General features: G+C 53.8%; 1 long non-coding RNA gene across 2 annotated transcripts; it reads left to right on the top strand.

Moving 5' to 3' along the window:
* The first annotated feature begins 6,819 nt into the window (after positions 1 to 6,819).
* On the top strand, positions 6,820 to 21,311 carry LOC134470942 (uncharacterized). Of its 2 annotated transcripts, XR_010040213.1 has the most exons (4): positions 6,820 to 7,184; positions 10,419 to 10,569; positions 18,864 to 19,099; positions 19,479 to 21,311. It is a non-coding gene; the product is annotated as an uncharacterized LOC134470942 (long non-coding RNA). The 2 variants fall into 2 exon arrangements; XR_010040214.1 differs by having other exon boundaries at positions 18,864 to 21,311.
* Positions 21,312 to 23,165: the final 1,854 nt, after the last annotated feature.

A 23,165-nucleotide genomic window follows, 5' to 3' on the forward strand; every position in this document is an offset into this window, starting at 1 on the left:
GGAAGATGCTGTCAGAGGCCTTTCATGGTTGAGCCTTGGATTGGGAGCTGGGAGACCTGGATCCAAGTCCAGGCTATGGGGTGTGATTTTGCTTCATTGAACCTCAGTTTCTTTGTCTATAAAATGGGCTGACCTCAAAGAGTTTCCTGGAAGTTTACAGAGGGGCTGCAGGCCCCTCTGAGGCCACCCAGAAAGAGGGGCGCAGAGAGCCCTGGGCGCTGCTGCTTTGTAAAGTGTAAAGGGTGGTGCTGGGTGGGGGCTGTCAAACCAAGTGCCATCTTGGCCCAGGACCGGGCAGGGCCAGGCAGAGGGTAGGGCTTTCATCCTCCCAGGTCCCAGCCTGAGCCAGCTCTCACTTCCTTCCTGCTGAACCTGCTGGGAGTCCTCTGGGTCCTCCCCATCTGTGGTCCTGAGCTCAGCACAGTTTGGAGGACCTCGGCAGACTCCCCACACCTCATCACTGCTCCCCGCTCCCTGGGAAGACTGACCGGGCCTCCTCCCCCTCCCACAGCTCCCCTCGGTGACTCATTCCCACCAGGCTCTAGCTGCTTTGAGAAATGTCACGCAGCTAGCTCCTTACCTGCAGGAGAGAATTTATCGGGAAGGGGCCGCAAGCAAAGAGGTTTGGGTCTCCCCGGAGGAAAAGTGGGTGTCCTCAGCCCAGGGTTCACCCTTTCCCAATTCCTGTGGGGACAGGAGGAAGGGAACAGGGGCACCGGCCATCCTTGGTTGAGTTTCAAGGCCCTGGACCTCTGCTAATTGGCTCTGGAGGCTTAGGTGAGTCACTTGGCCTCTCTGAGCCCCAAGCTGCTCATCTGTCACATGGAAAGAGGGAGGTCATGGTGACACTCAGGGTGGGTGAGGGCTGGAATGAGGTGGGTGGGTGCCTATGTCCTGGGCTCCCGCCTGACTCACTGAAGTCCAGTAATGAGCAACGGTGGAGACGGCAGAGTGGGGGCGTGGAAGATGTCCGTCCACAGGGAAGCCGCACCCCAGACTGGGGGAGCTGTGGGGACCTCTGCCCAGTGCCCCTTCACTGCGGCCACCAGGGCTGCAGAGACCCAGGCTTGGGCCAGATGCAGCCCGGCTCAGTGCTTTCCGTGTCTTTAATCTTAGTGAGTCTCACAAGGTGGGTATCATTTCAAGTGCCATGTTACAGATGGGGAAACTGAGGCTTGCCGAGTTCCAAAACTTGACTAAAGCCACAGCTTAGGTGGACACTGAGACCCTGGCAGTCCAGCACCCAGCCGCAGATGGCTCTGGTTTTGTGGCTGACCAGGGCTGAGACTGCTGGCCTCTATCCAGTGCGCTGGTCTGTTGCAAGTTAAGTCCCCCTGCTAGCTCAGGACCCCAGGGAACGTGTGCCAGACAGAGCTTCTCTCCAAGTGGCCTGAGAAAGGTGAAGTTCTCCAGCCAAGCTTAGCGCAGAGTCTGGGTTGCGAACTATGTGCCCACCCGCCATCCACGGGAGTGTGATAGAAGCCGAAAATGCTAAGTTTGCAAGGCAAATTCCTAGGGCTCTGGGGGATCCCAGCGTCTTCCCCCTTCCGGGACCCAGCTGCGCGCGCGCGTGGGGGCGGAGCCGCGGGGCGTGGGTCCCTCCAGCCTCCCCTGCGCGGATCCACACGCACCAAGCGAGCGCAGCCGGGCGCCTCGGGTTATTAATACTTGCGGGGCGGCTGCCGAGGCGGATCGCAGTGACAAAGGCGGCCTCTCCCGCGCGCAGGCCGGGTTACGTAATTGCTGGAGCCGAGCACAGGCTAGGCGAGGGATGGGCTGGGCGGCGAGAAGCTTGCACCGGTCTGGCTGCACCCCGTGCCCTGGGTGAAGGGGCCTCACCAGGCAGATACTCAGAAACTCCAAGGAACTGCCCCCGCCCCCGCTCCCCACTGTCACCCAGCGTGGGGGAGGGGGAGGATCAATACGTTATGCCATGCAGGACTTTGGGTGCCCCCTAGGAAGGCTACAGATCAGACTCCTGGCAGCCTCTGCAGGAGGGCTCATTCTGCAAATGGGAGAAGGCCCGGGGCAGGCTTCCAGCGCCAGATTCTGGTTTATTGTTTCCTGCGGGGTTTGTTTGAGAAAGGATCTCACTATGTGGCCCAGACTTGCCTCAAAGTTGCAGTAATCCTCCTGCCTCAGCTAGCTTCCTGAGTGCTGGAATGACTGGCTGGCGTGTGCCACAACACCTGGCTATTACATTCTGCTGTGCTAAGGATCAAATCCAGGGCCTAGCAAGTGCCAGGCACGCGCTGTACTGCTGAGCCCCACCCCAGCCCACCTTTCACAGGAGAATTTTTATCACTAGGGAAAAATAGTTGAGGGTCATTCTGGGCTGGGTGGAGCATGCCTATAATTCTGGCACCCAGGAGGCTGAGTCAGGAGGGTTGCTGAAAGTTCAAGGCCAACCAAGGCGTCATAGTGAGTTTAAGGCCAGCCCAGAATACATAACCAGACAGAGAAAAAAAAAGTAAAGAAAAAACAGTTAAGGACCAGCACAGAGTGGGTGCTCAATAATGTACCCCAGGGCATTCTGGGGTCCCTCCTGGAGTGGGGTTGGGAGTGGGATGAAGGAAGAGCTGGCAGAGCACAGGGACCTGGGTTCTGAGCCAAATCCATGATTGCTTTATGGCCTTGTGTTTAAGAAAAAGCACCTGCATTTGCCAATCTAGCCTGTGAGCTCCCCAGGGGGGCCAGGGCTCTGGACTGAGGAGGTGGGGAGCACTGGGGCTGGGAGAAAGTCCCTGCAGGCCTCCTCCCAGCCATGATGACTTGAGTACCTTTTGGGTCCTCAGTTTACCTAGCTGGAAAATGGGGCTAGGATTAGTGGCATTTCACAAGGCAAGAGAAGGGGCTGTGAACATGCTCTGTGTTCACAAATGATGACAGTAGTATCAATAATACAGAAAGCAGTGAGCATGGCTCAGGTTTCCCCCTCTCTAGCTTGGCTGCCGCCATGTCGCCAGCCACCACCCACCCCGAATCCCTCCTAAATGGTTCCCAAGTCTTCCCAGCTACTCCCTCCCTAGGAGCCCAAGAGAGCTTTCAAGAAGGAAACCAAAGGTATCCTCTATCACCTAGAATACAACCCAGACCTGTTCCCGGAGCCAACACTGCCCTGTGGGCTCTGCCCCGCCCCCTCCTCACCCTCCTCGAGCCACACGTAGCACCTTCCTGTTTCTTGTGTGCCCTGAGCTTGTCCCTGCCTTGGGCCCTATGCATTGCTGTTCCTTCTGCTGGGAATGCTGTTCCCGTGAGTTTTCGTGGTCTCCGCTGGAAACTTACCCCATTACTCAGCTGCTCTCTCAGTTTCACTGATCTTACGTGTTGCTATCTAAGATTACCGTTATGTTTCTATTTCTTTTATGGGCGTCCTCTAGGACATCTACTCCTTGAAGATACCTTCTCCCTCATGTAGCACTGAATTCTCAGAACCTTGCTCCTTACTTATTATATAAGCAGGGAGGAGGGGAGAAATTACAACTCAGAGCGTAGAGCATGGCCACAGGCTGCTACTGCTACAGCAGACACAGTGTGCAGTGCACAGCCTGTGCAGCCGTACAGTGCAGCCTCGGGCCAGGCCATCACAGATCTGCCGCTTCATTCTGTGAAATCGGTAATGAAGCTTCACTGCTTCCAGCTAGAACAAAGGAAGGAATAAACACACAAGCACATACTGACACACATAACACGGTGCATGATGTGAGGAACCCCTCCTAGTTTTGTATCCGAAACACCTGTAATCCGGTGGAGGAGAGAGAGATATCTGCCACCAACCCAGCTGTGCCTCTGTCCCTGGCACAGTGCCAGGCACGTGGCCGAGTGACGGGGGTCTGCAGATGGTGGGGAGGGGGAGGCGGGGGCGCCTCCCCACCGCCTCTGATCTCGGCTCTCAGCCGCTGAGGACTACGAGAGGGTGGGGGCAGGGCCCTGACCCCTGAACCGCTGCCCCACACACCTGCTGTGGTTGCTGGGCCTTGCAGATGGTGAGCCATCCCCTCCTCCCCCAGGCCTGCCTCACCCTGGGCCCCATCCTCTTTTCTTTGTCTTCCTCCTGCTTCGCTCATGTGTCCCTCCCCTCCCCTCCCCTCCCCTCCCCTCCCCTGCCCTCCCCTCCGCTCCCCTCCCCTCCTCTCCCCTCCCATCTCCCTCCTGCTCTTCCCTCCCCCACGTCCCCTATCCCCTCCCCTCCTCCCCACTCCCTCCCCCTTTCCTAGCGTGGTGAATGCAAACTGAGAAGCTCGGAGGGCCTTCCATCCACCCAGCAGCGTAGGCAGCCAGCGACAGTAACCAATTTCAGGAGGAATCCGGCTGTCATGACTGTCACAGCCCTGAGTCAGCACAGGAGACCAGCCAGGCTCTCTGGGACTCCCAGGCTCCGGAGCCACACCCCGTGGTCAAGCCACACCGAGTGGTCTCGAGGCTGACTGCACACCAGTACCTCAGTGTCAGCCCAAAGGGACCGGCCCAGGGTACCTTCATCGCTGATTCTCCCTGACCAGCAAGCAGGGATCTAGTGGCCCCCACAGCTGGTTCATGTCCGCCAGGGACACAGACCCTGTTCGGGAGCCCATGAGAGGAGCACAGTGCCCAGAGGGTCATGGCTCCCAGCTGTGACCTTCCCGTGGCCCAGAGAGGTTGCAGCCCTCCTTGGAAGGCACACAGCAGGTCCTGCGGGCAGCTCCATCCCCAGCATCCTCTGCTACAAGGGGTCTAGGTGGGCAGCAGCTGCCTGGCCTGAGGGGCACATCAGTCCTGCAGGGCTTCAGGAGGGATGCAGCGGGTGGGCAGAGGCCAGTGCTCACCCTGGGGGCAGCAGAGATGGTCCTGCGCATCCCCCAATCAAATCTCAGGAGATGTGCTGGAACACCGCGCGATGTTTTCGCAGAGCATTAAAGCATTGTTTTTATCATGGGATTTGTTTCCTTCCGGTTAGAGTTCAGTGTTATTTTTACTTAGGAGTCACTGAGGATTAGAGGAGACACCATAGCCTTTGCAGGACTTTAAATGTCACTGTGCAGGGGCCGGGAGGGCTCAGCCCAGCCCAGCTCTCCCCCGGGATGCGGAGACAGAGACCAGGGGGCTCCGGGGCTCTGGCAGGAATCCAGGTGCACATTTGCCTCGGAGGGTGTGAGGGTGTGCCTTGTGAAACTGCCCCTTCCGGGCTCAGTTTCTTCTCCTGTGGAACAGTGACAGTTCTGTCCCCTCCCCTGGTCACAGGCCTCTCTCTGTCTACCAGGCTAGAAATAAAGGTGCAGCACCTGTGAATCACCAGCACAGTTTATTAAAAATGCAGATTCACAGGCCCTCCCATCAGGATCCCTGCGGCAGGAGCCCTGAAATCTACATCTGATCACCTTCTCCCGAAAGGGTCTCGAGCTCCCTGAAGTTGCCTGGTCCAGACCAGCCTGGTTTGTCCTCTGGCTGAGGAGTATGGCTGGTGACTGTCACAGCACCTCTAGGAGTGGGCTAGGTGGGCTGGCTGGCACAGCAGGTGCGTTGGGGCCCCAGCCTGGCACCAAGCTGACCTCTTCTCCACAGGACGGGCACCCCCTCCCCCCTGAGCCTCAAGATTCCAGGACCTCATGGAGCGTGGCAGGTGGCCCATCTGCTCAGGCTGAACTGGGAAGGGCAGACGCAGGCCACCAAGCACTGAATGGCCTCTCTGTTGGGTGCCGGTCGGCAGAACAGATGGCCTGGCCCTCCCCCGACAAGTCACAAAGTCCCCTCTTCTCGGAGAGGAGAGGTCTTTCCAGCCACCCTTGGTGACAGCATCCAGAAAGAAGGGGGTGGAAGGGATTATCAGGTTCCAGAGGAAAACTGGGGGCGGGGGGGGGCGGGCCAGGGACAGGTATGAGAAGCTGGTGACAATTGTAGCCTCAGCTGGAGCTGGCAGGGCCCTCAGAGCTTCATCTAGCTTGCTGTGGGGAAACTGAGGCGGGGAAGGGGCAGAGCCCTCACCTCGCACCACCCGGCCAGCCCAGGAGTCCAGGGCGCTAGTGGCCCCTCCCAGGCTGCCCTAGCTCAGGCCCAGGCCCGCCTCCTACTCGCATGTCCTCTTCCCTCTGGGCAAGGTAGGTCACATCCTGTGCCAGGGCTTTGTAGTCCCTTCCTTGTCCAGAGGGAGGGAACTGTCGGTGTCCCCAGCCATTGTCCCTGGCAGGCTTCTCTTTAAGAATCCATTAACAAGAGCCTGGGGCCTGTCACAGAGCCTGGGGGAGCAGGCCCCTGGAGGCATCTGGAGAAGCTGAGCTTCCTGCTGGGCCGGTTTCTCTGTCTACCTGGCACAGGTGCTGAGCAGGAGACGGTTGGGTTGGTGGCACTTGGCAGCCCCGGAACAGTCACACCTGCAAAGCCAGGGCCCCTGCTCTCAGGTCGCAGGGGTCAGCTCTGCAGAGCGCCCCAGGAGGGAGGCCCCGAGGCAGGGAGGGGTGGAAGCTGGGCTGCCCATGCAGGGGCATCACTTGGCCACCAAGGCACATTCCTTCCATTATGCACCTGCAGCATACCAGGGGCAAACAGTGGGTGTGCAGCCGTGGGCGAGGGCACGGCAGGGTCCAGAAACACATTTCCATGGCAACAAAGGGTGACAGATGCCTCCAAGGTGTAAGGGACTCTCCGGGGCTGAGAATAATGGGAAGGGGGCATTCTTTAGATGGGGGCTGACCCTGGGCTCTGAGGGGTGACTTTACAGCTGTCACTCAGGATGGGGGAGGCTTGGGGGCGGGGCGAGCAGGACGGGGCGGGGCAAGTGCCTCATAGGGAGCTTAAGCAGGCTTCCGGGAGAAAGAAACATTAAACATTTGATTTCCCTTTCCATTTCATACCAGAGTGTGAGGGAGTCAGCATTTCCAGTATTTATGGACGCGATGGGGCCCCTATTTGGTCTTCCTGGAAACCACCGCCACAGGGAGGGTGGGAAGTGGGAAACAGACCCCTAGGGACAGGGGCAGCCCTGACCTTTCCCTCCTGTCAGCACTCTGAAAACTTTTTGTATTCACATGAGACCAGTTAGAGAGAGCCCACCACACCCCATCACACCCCAACCGCCATTCGTCAGCAAGCCAACAAACACTTGGAGCAGAAAGCAGAAACAGGACCTGAACAGGAAAAGTCCAAGGAAGGACTTGGATGCACAAGTCCCTCTGGTTGTGCCCTGCCGCACACGGATGACCACACACAAGGTAAGACCAGTGTGCTGGGCACGGAGGCACACATGTGTCATGCCAGCACTCAGGAGGCTGAGGCAGGAGGACTGCTGGGAATTCAAGGCCAGCTTGAGACTGACTCAAGAAAAGAAAACCAGTGACACCCAACTAGGGCCAGCTAGAAAGTGGCCCCAAATTTAAATCATGAGCAGGAAGGCCTAAAATAAGAATTTATATTCACTACTATAATGATCCTGACGACACAGGTCTATTCCTCTTTGAAAGCCCAGCTAGCAACAGCAAAAATTGTTCACAATTATTATGACATTATAAATACTATTTTACTTATCTGTTTATTGGCAGTGCTGGGCATTAAACCCAGGGCCTTGCACACGCGAGGCCAGCACTCTACCACTGAGCCTCACCCCTAGCTCACCTTGTCTGTTTAATTTCTATTTTGTACATGTGTTGCGACATCACATCTTAGGCTAGTGGTGTGTGCTTATTACTTATAAATGAAAACATAGATTGGCTATGCATGAACGACTTGTCTTGCTGTTTTGAAGAGGAGACACCCAGGCCAGGATGGAGAAGCCCACACAGGGCCTGGTGTGGGCAGCACTGGCTTCTCCCGAGGTGACCGTCCGGCTGGAACCATGGCCCCTGGGTCATGTCTGCCAGTGTGGGGCCTCTCTCAGGCTCCTGTTGGCCTTGTCCCTGTCTGCCTAGCTCACTCCATGACAGCACCCCAGGGGAAACCTTCCCAGTGCTGATTCTCCTCTGGAGAGGGTTTTTCCTCTCCCGAAATGAACAGAGCTTCATTCCCTTAAAGGGTAAAGATCCTGGTGAGGTTTCTGGATTATTTATTCACTGGCCAGTAATAGACTAGAACACACGCCCTGGCTGGAGGGGAGCGGCCCTGGAGTGTCGAGGGCTGAGTCCCACACTTGTCTCCCCCACTGGGGCGGTCCACTGGCCATTCCCCGACACAGGTCACTCACATCTTCCCTGAACCCTTCCCAGTACAGGTGCAGCTGACATCGGCCACAGCCTGGGTGTGCCAGGTCCTGGGAACTGCCCTTAACACATAATCAGCTGCCACCTCCATGTAGCCGGGCATCAGCCTGCAGTCCGAGATGAGGACTCCCCATCACTTTGGGCTGTTGAGGTGCAGCTCTGTCCCTCACCACATGCCCAGGGTTCAGCAGCCCCTGAGAGCGACATGCATCCAGCTGCCTGTGGTTAGGGCCCCAGCCTCCTTCCCATCCAGTTCCACCCAACGCTCCTCATCACAAACTCCAGAAGTCCCCAGATTCCCCCAGAGGCCCTAAAACCGGCTCAGTGGACTGCCTGCTTCCCATCGCACCATAATGCCCTGTCTGTTTCTCCTGTCACCACAATCCAGCCCCCGAACTCCCCAGAGCCTGTTCCCAGGCAGCAGTTTCCATGTGGTTGGCATCGGGACTCGTTTATTAATAAAATGAGCAAAATATCCAAAGGCTTGGCAGCTCCCAAAGCTCTCTGAGTGCCCAGTGGCATCAAGGGTAGAAATGAACCCTGGGAAGAAATCTGCGGGGAGTCACAGCGGGATGTGACCCTGACCATCGGTGACACCTTCCAGAATCCCCAAGGGTCAGCAGATCCCCCTTGGTCAAGGCTCACAAGAAAGGAAGCTCGAGGGGATCAGGGTGGCCCCTTGCAAGGAGCCACTTGGATGACCTTGTTGTAAGGAGCCTGCCTAGCCCTGTGCCCAAGAGACCCCCAGCCCTAGGGAGCAACAGAGAGAAGGATATAATTTACTGTGCGGAGTAAATAATGCTGACCCAGGGTCCCACCTCGATGTTCACACCTCACTCTGCCCCTACTTCCGAGTTCCTGGGTGCTGTGTGCACCGTGGACACCAGCGGCTCATCCCAGACTCAGTGGCGTTCCCATGTGGCTCTGCACAGTGTCCACCCACCTAAACTTCCTAAACTTTCTCATGCTGCAAAGAGGGGGTGACGTTGGGAAGGGTCGCAGCTATTCTCAAGAAACGTGATGACAAAACCTATGATCCTGCACTGTGAGGCCGTCACCCAACTGGCATCTGCTCTGAGGTTAGTGTGCTAGCTGCTTCATTCCCAGGGGACAGAGGCCATAAGAAAGCCCATTTGCAGACAAGGAGACTGAGGCCCAGAGACATTAAACCCTGCACCTAAGGCTACACAGATGACAGCACTGGGATCTATGTCAACTGCTTGGCACAGTGCCTGGAATGTAGTAAGTGCTCATTAATTTGTGCTTTTTTTTTTTTTTTTAAAGGGCTTAGGTCCCTGGCTGAGTCTTTGGGAAAGAATGTTGTCCCTGCCCTGTAAGCCAGCATGTTCCGCCTTCTCCCAGGCAACCAGGCAGAAAGGATCCCTGGGCAGGAGAATGCCAACCGCCCAGCTACAGCCAGGCCTGGCCCCTGCTGTTCGTAACTGTGGAGGATCCAGGTCCCAGAACCACCTGCTCAGTGTCACACCCACCGCTGCACCCCAAAGCCTGTGCAGTTCCACCAGGTGGAATAGGAAGAGATTTCTGCTTCCTCAGCTCAGACCTGGGTGTTTGCACTCACAAGCAAGACTGTGTGCCATTTACACCAGGAGCAAGGGTAGCTTTGACAGAGCCAGGATTGCAGCAGACCAGAAGGGACAGGTGCAGAGCCAGGAACTGGGGACTCTGCATGCTGTCCCTTGATCTTCCCAGCAGCCCCGTGCAGGAAGTGACATTCTCCTATCCTGCACCTGAGAAAACAAAGGCTCAGTGCTAAGCAATCTGTGGTGGGGACTCACTGCCATCATAAAGTACATGGCTTTGATTCCCAGCACAAAAATAGATAAATAAATACATACATGAAGTGCATTGTTTTGTGGGCTGGTTGTTTGCTTTGTAGTTCAGGCTGGCCTCGAGAACTTAGTATGTAGCACAGGTGATGTTCCTGCCTCAGCCTCCTGAGTGCTGGGATCACAGATAGGTATCACCATGCTGATCATAAAGTACATTGATTCACTTTTTTAATCCCCACAAGGGACCTTGGAGGTATCTGCACTGACCTCACAGAGGGCACAGGCACTTGCCCAAGATCGCTCACAAAAGCCAGAATCCAAAGCCAAGCCTGTGCGGTTCCTAAACACTTCCCGCTGACTCTAAATGTCAGTGTTTTCACACTATGTGGTTCCTTTTAGGCCCTGGAAACCTGTCCCTAGGTGTGATTCAAATCCTCTCCTCCTGGGATCTTTGCATTTGCAGGAAAATATTGAGTTTGAGCCGCTATTTCCTATGTGACCTTGGACAACTTGCTTCACCTCTCCGTGCTTTGTTTGCTCCAAAGAAATGCAGACAAGTGACCCCTTCAGAGCACAGGTCCTTGGGAGGACTTGGTCTTCACTGCAGCTGGCAGGTAGGTGTAAGTCCCTTGTTCCACTCTGAGTCGTCTCTATTTGCTGTTTACCAGTCAGTACAATACGGTAAATGGAAAGAGCAGCCACGTGCGCCTGACATGTCTGGGGTCCAGCAGGAAATGAAGTCCACCGGAATGTGCCCCTGCCCAGACATCTGCCCATGACTCCCATGCCCCTTCCCTTGCCCTGATGGCCTCTTTGCTTGGGCAAAGCCCTTGGAAATGGCGGGAACCAGATCCCATCCCAGCTCCGCCACTCCACAACTACTTGGCATGTTGGTTCCTTTTCTGTGACTCAGTTTCCTAACCTGTAAAGTGAAGTGAAGTATGGCGTCTGCTTCGCAGGGTCTCTGTGAAGTTGAAGTCGGGTGTATGGAAGGCCTCCTTTGCCCAGCACCTGGAACAGAGGAAGTCCTCAGTTAATGATAATAGTAATAATTATTAGGAGGAAAATAATCGTTCCATGGACAGAAAGAGGCATTACCTAAAGATTAAGCCATTTTTCAAGACCTAGGGCTGTTTGTTTGAGACAAGGTCTTGTCATGTAGATCAGACTGCCCTTGAACTCACCATGTAGCCCAGGCTGACCTTAAACTCTAGGGGACTCCCCAGCTTCAGCCTCCTGAGTGCTGGAATTACAGGCATGACCCACCAGATCCTGTTTGTTGGACATTTTTGAAATGCTCTTTGCAGGAATTTAGCTGGAATGGGGAGGAGATGGAAGGGGATACGCTTCGGCAAGGAGCGGCAGAGAACACGCCAGACTTCCAGGAGGGGGGGCTGGGATTGTACTGCACGGCTCCGCCCCCTCTATGGGTGATTGGACCCGGTTTGAACACGTGACCCCATCTGGACCAATCAGTTCTCTGTCCACATAGTCCGTAATGTTTGTGGAAACTTGGTCTGTGGCTGGAGCTTTCCCTATAGATGCTTGTAACAGCCTCTCTGTGATTCACATTTCTGCAGCTGTAAAGGTGCAAGGGTTTTTGTCACCCTCCAGGATGCGTTCCTGGACTTTCCTATCAGGCCGAGTGCGGCTTGCCCTCCTCTGTGTCTTGGATACCCATCCACAATCTGGTTCTCTTAAACAACCGAGGATCTAGGCATCCTTAGCAAAAGCTCTCAGTGAGCGGTGATGGCGATGCTGGTGGTAGGGTGGGTCGGTGCATGACAGTTCGCCTCGGAGATCAGGCCCATCCGCGATCTCCCACGTGACCTTCCATGCAATGTTTCACTCATCTTGGGCTTACTGAACACAATCGAGCTGTAGGACCCCATCATGTTTTGTCCCCACACAGCCGGCAGTGATGGGTTTTGTAGTGGCCCTGAGTCAAGCAATGGACGTGGAGGATGGGACATGGTCATCTCCCCTGGAGGAAGCCCTCCCCTTTCCCTACACCACCTGGCCACCCAGTGCTTTGCTGAGTCATCTTCAGAGGCGTCTGGGTTCCAAGATTCTGTCACCCCATGTCATGTGCCAGGTCCTACTTTGTCCCCAGCAGGGCTCTGCCTTGGGCTTAGGAGCTCTGTCCCTCCCTATCACACTCCCGCCATCCCTCCAGGCCCACCTGATTTCAGCACAGGGTGAGGGTAAAATGGAGACTTTGGAACTTCACTGGAGCCCTAGATCAACAATGGATGGGCCTGAGCTTGCCACCCTCACTGTGCCCTCCTCTCCTCTCTTCTCTCTGCCCTTCCCTTTCTCTTCATGCTTGAAGACTGAATGCCCAGCCTTTTTATGGAGCTATGTCCCAGCCCTCTTCGGTTTTTATTTTTGAGACCGTGTCTCTCTAGGTCACTAAATTACCCAGGGTGGGCTAGAACTTGTGATCCTCCTGCCTCAGCCTCCTGGAGGGCTGGGCTCAGAGTCCTGCATCACCACGCCCCACTTGAAGTTACTATTTTCTACCTTTTATGTAAAAAAGAGGCTCACAGCAGCCAACCCTGCTGTCTTTATAATCAGCACAGCCCGAATTATTCAAATGCTCGTGCTCAGCTGTCCACCTCTGCTGCTCAGGCCGCGAAGGGGGCACTCCTCATCACCGCCTGCCTGCTCTGTAGGCCAGCGGCTTTCACAATCCTGTGCTGGATTCAGTGGGTCCTGCCGCATCTCAGCAGTGACCCGGTTTCCAAATGCCCCTGAAATGGTGTTGCTGTCAGGGATCCTGGCAGAGACCTCCTCCTGCTGTCGCAAGGTGACACCAGTTTCTTCATGCCGAGGTGTGGCTGTGACAGAGGCATGTGGGAGAGAGGGACGTGGTGCTTCTCGGTTCCCAGGCAGCCAGGAAGCAGCTGCAGGAGCCCGGCTGTCTAGATTTGCATCCTCACTGGCTTCCTCTTCCTCCCCTGGAAGCTGGAGGAGCGGGAGGCGAAGGTGCTGCTTTGGGACAGTTGGGAATCGGAGGAAAGTCATGTCAGGGTGTCCACAGCACTGGCTCCTCACAAACCCTCAAGGAAGAGGGAGCCTATTCCCGGGGTACAGTGGAGGAAACTGAGGTGCTTTCTCACATCACAGGAAGAAGAGGAGGAAGAGAGAGGTTTCCTTCAGACTTTATTCGGAAACTCCCCGGGGTGTCCGCCCCACGGGGCTGAGGAGACAGCAGGGTCTCTTTCTCCTCCCAAAACACATTCAAACTTCCTGCCTCCAGCTAAAGGGTCCTGTGTTCTCCCTGTTGGTTGCTATGGGGACCAGGTTGCTTCAAATGTGTCTCGGCCCAATGCAGGGAGACAGGAGAATAGGGGCACCCATGAAGTGTCACAAACACCTCTACACACACACACACACACACACACACAGACACACTGGAGCCTGCAGGACCCTCTTAAGTCAGCCAGCCGCTGGCAACACACAATGCCAGCAGTCAGCGTCAGGGTGAGATCCTGCCCAGTATTAGTCTCGGGCCCTTCTGCTCCCCCTGGGGGAAAGGTGCCCCATACCAGCAGAATGGAGGCTTGATCATCCCTGTGGCAATGCTGAGGTCGGACCTCACGCAGGTGACCTTACCTCGGGGGAGTGCTGGACTCTGGCTGGACCCAACTGTCTGCTGTCACTGTCACTGGCTATCACTGCCACCAAGGGAAACGGAGAAGGGGGGTGATATCGGGATGCTGGCTGTGGGTGAACCTTTCCCAGCCCTCCTGGCTGCAGGGCCAGGGTTTGGCACCTCCCTGTCACGAGGTCCACGTGGGCGGACGGCGGGCTGAGCTCCGTATGCCTGTGTCTGTGTGGCTGTGCATGCCCTCACTTAATTCCCCCGGGAGCCTCGTGCGGAGGAGCTTAAATCCCAGGAGCCGTTTAGCCCGTGATGAAGCCCAGCTTCTTTTAATTTGCAACAAGACTGAGAAAGCTGTGATCACTGAGATTCTGCTTAGGGACAACAGGTCTCTTGGTTGGAGGCAGACGGTGAGGGCGGTGACGGTGGCCGTGGGATGGGGGAGTCAATGACAAATGTGGTGCCAACCGGCTCTGCACCACGCAGAGGGGTGTGACGTGTGTGAGGAGGAGGAAAGAGGGGCGTGCGTACCCAAATGAGCATGTGTGAGCATTTGTGTGGGGGTGCAGAATCCAGGAGAGAGGCACTTGGGGCCCAGGCTCTGGGTGATGCTGAGCATTTCTTCACTCTGGTGCAGATTGTCATCTCTGATTCACAAATGAAGAAACTGGAGGCTCAGTAAGCAGAAAGGAGGGACAGGAGCAGCTGGGAGAGAGTGTTGGGCATAGCTGGCAAAGTCTGGGGGGACTCGGTGGCGAAGGGAGGTGCAGGGAGTGGCTGAGTTGGGGTGTAGAGTCAGAGATGTGGGGTGTGCAGACTGCACAATATCCTATAGAAGTAACACTTCCTAGCTGTCAGGTCTAAAGCCACCAGGCACTGGGTTCTGGCTCTCTGCACTCACGTCAAGTGGCTCCTGTGGCCTGAGTGGTGTAGGGGCCAAAGCAGGCAGAAGCCAGGCATAGGGCGGGACATGGAGCCTGAATCCCACAGTGCACTTGTGTCTGGCACACAGAGGCTGCTTGTCACACAGGAGCAGGGACTGCTGTGCTCACAGAGCTGGGACGAGGACCCTGGAGCCCGAGCCAAGCTACGTGGCTACCCAGCCCTGGCACAAATTACCATTGGTTTAGTGGAAGAAACTCAGGCAGTGCGTCCTCCTGGGGTCCTGAAGCTCAGAAATTTGGGAAGGCAGGTGTTCAGGGCGCTTCCTTCTGGCTTCGGGAGAGATCTGGTTGCTTCTGGCTGTCTGCACTCTCTGTTATACAGCGGCTCCTTCCCATCCCTTCAACTCTAGCTTCCATTGTCTCTCCAGTTAGTGACCCCATCCTCTTCACACTTACCTGGACACTTGCAAGAGACCCCAACCTCCTTGTTGAGTGTGGTATTCCCATTTCACAGATGAAGAAACTGAGGTGCACAGGCTGGTCAAGGGTCTCAAGGTCATAGGTTACCAAGGGAGAACCAGGCTGGACCTCAATCTCTGGGTTCCCAGTTTGGGGTCCCCTTTTCTTGCTCAGCCTCCAATTTCCTATGGGGATGGTTGAGGTTCTGGGAGAGGCAGGGGGTGAGGGCTGGGAGGGAGGAGGCTCTGGGAGGATCAGAGGGCCGGCTCTCTAATTGCTTCTGCACCTTTCTCAGAGTGCAGGCAGTGGTGTGGCCACTGCCTGCTGGCTGGGTCTTTATTCCCTGTCTCCCTAGAGTCCTTTGTTACAGAAATGGACTTTGAAGAGCCTTCTGGTGTTGGCTTTGAATTTCCCCAGCAGCTCATTTGCCCCAAATTCTGACAGCTTGAAAAGAAACAGCCCAACTGAAGGGTGGGGATGGGGACCAGGGCAGGCAGAGGTAGGCAGCGCCAGGCCTGGACCCGCCAAAAAGCCCTGGCCTCGCCCTCAACAGTAGGCGTAGCTAAGCCAGGTGTGGTGTGGGGCTTGATTTCTCTCTTGCCCCATCACCAGGCAGCATTTGAAGAGGTTCCCAAAGCTGAGATAAGACACCTAATCCACATCACCGGTAGGCTTTTTGTTTTGTTTTCTGAGGCAGGATCTTGCTCTGAAGAGCCCAGGGTGACCTTGCACTGCCAGCCGTCCTCCTGCTTCAGCCTCCTGAGTGCTGGGATGGCAGGTGTGTGCCACCACCACAGCTCTTACAGACTAGCTTTGCAGGTTTGCTGATTTCCATCACAGAAAAGAAATTTTTGGGACCCATCAGTTAAAAACACAAAGGGGTTTGTTGGACAGAAATTTAAATTACGCACTCAAAGAAACAGTGTGTGGACTCTCAAGGGAGATAATTCCTGTAAGCAGAGCTGGCTATATTTATGGGGTGTGGGGTGACTTCAAGAGGGTGATCTGGGATGCCTATTCCTCATGCGGCCAGGTTCCAGGATGGCTGCTGGAGTCTGAGATCTGCAGCCCAATACTATAGCTGTGCCTTGAGGGTGCGGTCTATAAGTCACAGGTGAAAAGCACAGGCCCAGAGCCCACCTGACAGGCTGATTGTGTCTTCCCTTAGAAATTGTTTTGTGGGGCTGGGGATTTAGCTCAGCGGCATAAGCGCCTGCCTTGAAAGCAGGCAGTCGTGAGTTTGATCCCCGGTACCTATAAAAAGGAAAAAGACAAAAAAAAGAGATTGTTTTGATTGTCCCGGAAGGCAAAAAGAGTTATCTTTGTGTCTGTCCTGGAGCTGCAATTTTTCACAAAAGCACAATTTTAGAGGCCAAATGTGGTGGCACATGCCTGTCACACCAGTACCCAGGAGGCTGAGGCAGGATGATTGCTGTGAGTTCAAAGTCAGTTTGGGCTCTCCATCTGGAGGTGGAGAGATGACGGATGAATTATCTATGTGTCCCATTGTGAGTCTTCAGAGTCCTTGAGGGGAGGCAGGAAGGTCAAGGTGATGCGTGGGTTGAGGAAGCAGAGCCTGGCATGATGGGGCCATGAGTCCGGGAAAGCAGGTGCCTCCAAAAAATGGAAGAGGCTGGGAGAGGGTTCCTTCTTGCAGGATCTGGCCCTGCTGACACTTCAATTCTGGCGTCTAGAGGAGCATTTGGGACCTTACAGAACTAGGAGTTTAAGGCTCTGTCAGGCAGTTAACGGTTTACAGCAGTGAAGGGGGCCAGCCCCCGGGCGGGTCTGTAAATCCTCTCCTAATCAGATTCTCTGCACACCCGAGGTGCTGTTACTTCCTGACCCCTCACCGCCCGTCAGGAGCTGCGCTGGGCTGCGTTCCTATCTCTCAGGACACACTGTGCCAAAGAAAAGTGGGACTCGGGTCACGCAGGACTCTGTGGGCTGTCAAACAGGGGTCTGAGGTGGAAGGAAGCAAGGTCTCAGCTCAGCTGCAGGGCAGCCTCACTCAGGCTCCTGAGCCCAGGATGAGTGGGGTGAGGGCCCCTCCAGCATTTTGCTTCCTGTTTCCAAGGGGCTCAAACACACCCTGATGTTTTCAGGTCTCAGCTGAACCCAGATTGCTGCATTAGGGATTTTTTAAGTTATTGGGTACCTCTCAGTCCTCAATTTCCACTTCCATAAAATGGGAATAAAAAGCAGGATTTGGTGGGCCACATGTGTAATCTCAGGGCTCGGGAGACTGAGGCAGGAGGATCACTGTGAGTTCAGGGTCCCTCTGGGCTACACAGTGAGTTCAAAGCTGATCTGGTAACATAGCAAGATCTTGTCTCAAAAGAACATAAATAAAAAGGAATAAAAATACTAACTACCCACTCCATGGCTGGACTATTAAAATGTGCATGAGGTCAGCAAACAGATATTCCCCCCTAGCTGGTGAGTAGGCTGTCTGAGTACCTACAGAACGTCATGGTTCTAAGTACGGGGATAAACCAGAGGATACAACAGACCAAGCTCCCCTGGGATGTCCCCTAGAGGGACAGTCATTTTGGTGGAGTGGTACACAATCAATAAAGAAATTACTGAATAGATCAGGCCTCCGTGATGGGGATGGACCTGGGTGGGGGGCGGAGCTGTGATTTTCAGGTGCTCAGGGATGGCTGCAGAGCTGGTGTCAGACACTACTATCAAGGCTGGAGCGCACTGGAACGCCCACTCGCCACTAGGGGCTGGAGGGTGGAGCCGGGCGTGGGAGGGAAGAGCAAATGTGCCTTTCTGCCCCCAGGAGGACTTTGCTTCCTCCAGCCCACCCTCAGGGAAGTCCCCTCTCTGCCAACTTCAGCCACCCTAAGGGAAGCCCACCCCTTCTCTTTTCTCCATGCCATCTCCTCCTACCCTTCACTTCCTCTTTCCCCTGCGGCTGCTGAGGGGCTCCACGCCTTTGCCAAATCACGTCCTCCTCCTGACCTGCCCGGGCACCCTCTCTCTCTGGCAGCCCATCCCCTTCTAATCCTGCTGTCCCTCACTCTCTGGGGAGAAGGGAAGTCCCCTTTATGCTGGCTGCCCCAGCGTGGCTGTTCTGGACACCACCGTCCTCCAGTCTCTCTGCCCACTGCTCCCGCAGCCCTGAATGGGCTTCGCACTATGACCTTGGCCTGGTCCCTTAACAGAGACTCAGTTTCCCCTTCTGAAAGTCCTGGAGTGAATGGTTCTCCTGGCCCAGGCGTCCTCACAGTAGCCAAGAGACCAAGGGCTTGCTGGGTACCAGGCCGCATAGAGACTGCCCCTGTGTAACCACCTCAGCCAGCTGCTCCTCGCATCCCTACTCTGTTCCATCAAAGAGGAACCCGAGACACCGAGAGGCCAAGTGACGTGCTCAGGGCCACGCACAGGAACTCAGGGTGGCATTGCAGAATATGCACTAGAAACAATTTCATTTTGAAAAATGAATTCATGCATATCGTACAAAATCCAGAAGGACAAGAGGTAATGGGAGGAAAAGCTTGTCTTCTTCCCCATTCTGTCCTGTAGCCATCCGGCTTCTCTCTTGGAAAGAAGCATCCATTACAGATGTTTTTTGTTTGTGTGTGTGTTTGTTGGTACAAGGTGTGGAACCCAGGGCCTCGAGCTTGCCAGGTAGGAGCTGTGCAGCTGAGCTAGATCCCGGGCTCTTGTTTGGTTTTGTGTGAAGACTCTTCCAAAAACAGCCTGTGTGTAAATACACACACAAAATCTCACCACCAAATATGGTGAATGTTTTAATGAAAACATGTATTACCCTAACAGTCACATTGCCATGAACCCCCCTCAATGCCTCCCCTCGCTCCTGCCATTCTTTCCACTTTCTGCAATAGTTCTAGAAGCCCTTTTTTGTGACTTTAGTTGCTCTGTCCTGGCTGCCTGGATATCCTGAACTGATCCAAATATTTTTTTTTCATGGTCACTTTGACTTTAGGAAAGAGCCACAAGTCACATGGTGCCAGATCTGGTGAACAAGGAGAAGAGGACAAGCTGTACTGTTTTTGACAATCTGCCTTCCTATTGGGTGGCCTTTATCAGTGGTCTGTAGCAGAGTTTTGATCACACCTGGTAAAGACACTCATGAAAGAGCACTTCCAGAACTGCTTCGGAAAGTGGCAAGATGATGGGATCAGTGTGTTGGAAAGAGGAGGATTTTGAAGGGGATGAATGGTAAGGTGTCTTTTACTGTAGTATATTTTTTAACTGAGACATTCACCATATATTTTGATTACTCCTCGTATTTGAAGTTTACAGTTTATGTGAGTAGGAGGCTAGCATATCATGCATAGCCCCTGGCTGTCCAGGGATAGCAGCGTTTGGCTTGAGGCCACTCTAAGTTCATGTACCCCGGCCACTTGCTGATCTGTTCTGTGGAGCCCAGGAGAACATGGGGCCGAGGGCTGAGCCAGAGTTTGAAGCACACACCCAGCATCGCGTGGGCAGCACAGCCCGAAGGGCTCCATAAATCCACAGTGACAAGCCCTGCACGGTCACCACGACCCCAGTGGAGCCTGGGGACAACATTTCCTTTCCTGTCTGTTGCCTGCAGATGCAGCCAGCCAGGGGAAAGACACTATTCCCAGATGTGTGTGTTGGAACAGCAGAGGAGAGAGAGGAGGATGTGAGGCTGTAGGCCTGTCGTGCGAAGGCGAGGTGCCAGGCTGTGGAGAGCCCAAGGTGACATCTGACGTGCAGGAAGGAAACCCAGAGAGGTCACGGTTTGGCCATCTGCTGTGACAAGCAGATGAACCCGACGTCTGGTGGACATCCTTCAGGCTCTGGGCTCTGAGAGCTCTCTGCTCCTTCCTCTCCCTTGGGGCTCATTTGTGGTCCCTGACTTGTGCAGTCCACACCCAGGCATCAGGACAGGTCACTGTCCAGGCTCTTGGCCAGATGTTGGTTATACTGCAGAGTCACCAGGCTGGGGACCCAAAGAAGTCCCATTCACCAGCCACTGTCTTAGATCTGGACACCTGGAGTCCAGTCTACTGCTCTGCTAGGTTTTTTTTTTTTTTTTTTTTTCCTTCAAATGCCTCCAGTAACAAGGAGCTCACACCCTATCAAAAACACTTTAAATTCAGAACTTGCAAGGAATCCAGTGTTTGGCTCAAGGCATGGCTACATCATGCCTTTTGTTTATCTGGTACAGACCTAGCTCCCTTTTCCTGATTGGCTTCTCAATTGCCAGGGTGTGGAAAGGTCCTCTTTCTTGAAGGAACTCCAAAGAAGCATTTGTGGTTGATTGACAGCTGGTAGTCAACTTGTAACACCCAGCTGAGGTGAATCAGCGTGGTGCTGGGTGTGGAGGGCACCTGAGGATGGCTGCCAACAGCATAAAATGGAGAACTGGACAGGAAGAGGCGGTGTTACTGGTTCTCCTGTTAACACTGGTTTTCCTGAAGAAGCTTGTCGCGCTGGTTTCCTGATATGAACCTGGCTGTTCTCATTGTCAGAGGAGCTTGGGGCCTCACTGTCAATGAGAATGGCTGAGGTTCATTTTGGGGGAGCTCTGGTCTTTACCGCTTCCTGGTTCCAGAGAGGAAGATGGTGTGCGGTTCAATCTCCAGGAGAAGCTTGTCACGATGGCTTAGTGATATGAACTCAGCTGTTCTCATCATCGGAGGAGTTTGGGATCTGTTGTCACTGAGGATGGCTGTGGTACTTTTCAGGGGAGCTCTGGTCCTTTCTTTGAGCATTGCTTCCTGGCTCCAGTGCAGATTCCTCAGCGGCTGGCACAGAACCTTCATCCCACTGGCACAGGCTTTCTAGCTTTCACTGCTGACCTTTGGGCCTTCCCAGTGCAGATCCATGAAATAGATTTTCATGCAACATTGTCATGGGCTCTAGGTCTTCAGCTGGACTCCTGTAGGACATTGCTATGAGCTCCAGTTCCTCACCTGGATTCTTTAGGTCTTCAACGTGTGGACAGGTTTCCTGCACTTGTGTTTGACTCTTTAGGTATGTTATAACCTATATATTAAAAACCCCTCATAAGTCTCCTCGGAGGCAAGAAAAGATCAAAGGTAACTCTAAGAACAGAACAGGATGTCTTCCTAATCTAAACTTGCTTGTTTGCAGGGAAATTTGCTTGTTTGCAGGATGTCCTTCCCCCAGAGGATGTTTGCCTAATCTAAACTTGCTTGTTAGCCCAACCCTTACCTGAACCTTGCTCTTCCCAAGAAATGTAATCGCTGTGTTCCTGTTCTGTAGTGCGGCACAAACCCACCCCCCTCCTTGCATTGTGAGACCAGTAGCTGTTTGCGGTTTTACAAGATAAAAATCCTGCGCTTTAGTTGTTAGGCGTGCAGTCTTCCATATTGGCTACCGGAGGCTGCGTCGTCAGGCCTGGCCTAAAATAAAGCCTTTGCTCCAAATTTCTTAATTTCTTGCTTCCTTGGATTTTATTCCAGGGTCCGAGCTATCACAAGGTGACTATTATAAAACAATTCTATTAATTATGCATCCTGTATTCAATTGTTTTCCTTGCAAACCCTGACTACAACAGCATCTCAGAGGGAAGTTAAAGAAAAGCTTGTTTCAGTTCAAGACTGTCACAGTCCAGTGCCATACATGAATTCAGTTTAAACAACAGAATTTTAAAAGGGCTGATCAAAAAGTCTGGTATGTGTTTAAAATATTCCCAATAGTTCTGGAAAGTCCAAGATCAAGGAGCCAGTTGATTTGACTCCAGAGTCAGGGTTCTCTTCCTCATTTGCAGATGGCTGTCTTTGCGCTATATTCTTAAACATTCTCTCTCTCTCTCTCTCTCTCTCTCTCTCTCTCTCTCTCTCTCTCTCTCTCTCTCTCCCCCCCCCCAAGGCCTTATGCATGCCAAGCAAGGATGAGCTACACCCCTAGCCCTTGTAGGTATCGTTTTATTTTTTTAAGAAGGGTACTAACCCTATTCACAAGGACCCCACCCTTATGACATAATTAACTTCCTGTGTTAATCAGCTTTGTTTCACTGTGACAAAACATGTAAAATAAGCAAAGAGGAAATACTGGCCAGTGTCAGAGCTTTCGGTCCATGGCTACTTGGTTGCATTGCTTGGGGACTGTGGTGGCCCAGGCGGTCACAGTGGAGATGCATAGCAGAGGCGGCTGCTCAAGCCATGCTGGCCAGGAAGCAGAGTGCAGAGGGGTCCCAGTACCCCCTGCCACAGCAGTACCCTGTGACCTAACGTCCTCCCATTTCTAGGTTCCATTTCTTTTTTTCCTTCCAATCAGATTTTATTGGTAGGTTTTAGAGATACATAGTGACCACACTTATCGTTGAAGACAGGCACCTGTGCACAATATAAGTTGCTTCTTTTTGTCTCCCTTAACCTCCTCCCCCTCAACCCCTCTTCCGCTCCACCTAAATGGAAAAACCATTGCTTCCATTTGTTCCCTTCATTTCTCATTTTTTAAATTTTTCCCATCCTTCCTCCCCCAGCCGTGTTCTCCCTCCCATCTGAACATTTTCTTCCTTTTGCAGAATATATATTATACATTTTGGTCCTAAGGTGGCTTCTAGGACGCAAGGCAAAGTCAGCTGTGAGCCATTGTAAAAAATTAAAAATGAAACAAGTTATATCTTTCTAGGATGTAAACATTTCCACTCCAAAAGGCACAAATATGAAAATAGTAAGAAGGAATCAGACCAAAGCAAGGCTGAAACCTGGCAGGGCCAACGTTAAATCCTGTAATTCGTTATGCAGAATCTAGGACGGTGTCGGAGAACCTATGGCACACGTGTGATTGGTTTTTCTTTTAGAACAGAAGATGTTAACGTGTGAGCTGTTTTTTCTAAACGGAAACCTTGTATTCAGGTTTAATTGCAGGGTTGGCACTTTGTGATAAATAAGGAGTTTGAGGTTGTAGTTTGGGCTCTCAGTCCCCCCAAAAGTTTGCCATTACTGGTCTCAGGAATCTTGGGTAGCATGGCGAGAGTTCTGAAGGGCTTGATAGCCCGCCTGTGGCTTTGCTGTGGGCAGCCCTCCTGGCTTCTCTTCTTGCTGCCTGTAGCTTCCACATTCCTGGCACCTTCTGGGTCTCCACTGCATCTCTGGATTCACTATTAGCTTCACACATTTCTCTGTTAGGAGCTGTGGCAGGAACTCTAACCCTGCCTCATACCCCTGGCCTCCCAGGCCTCCGCTGAAATCTCAGTGGAAGCCTCATAACTCTTGTCTGCAAAACCACCATAGCATGGACAGTACCAAGGTCTGCAGCTGCCGTGAGCTACCCAGGGCTC

This window comes from Cavia porcellus, unplaced genomic scaffold (assembly GCF_034190915.1).
Source record: "Cavia porcellus strain 051 isolate PalLab524CR breed Dunkin Hartley unplaced genomic scaffold, mCavPor4.1 scaffold_17, whole genome shotgun sequence".
NCBI lineage: Eukaryota > Metazoa > Chordata > Mammalia > Rodentia > Caviidae > Cavia > Cavia porcellus.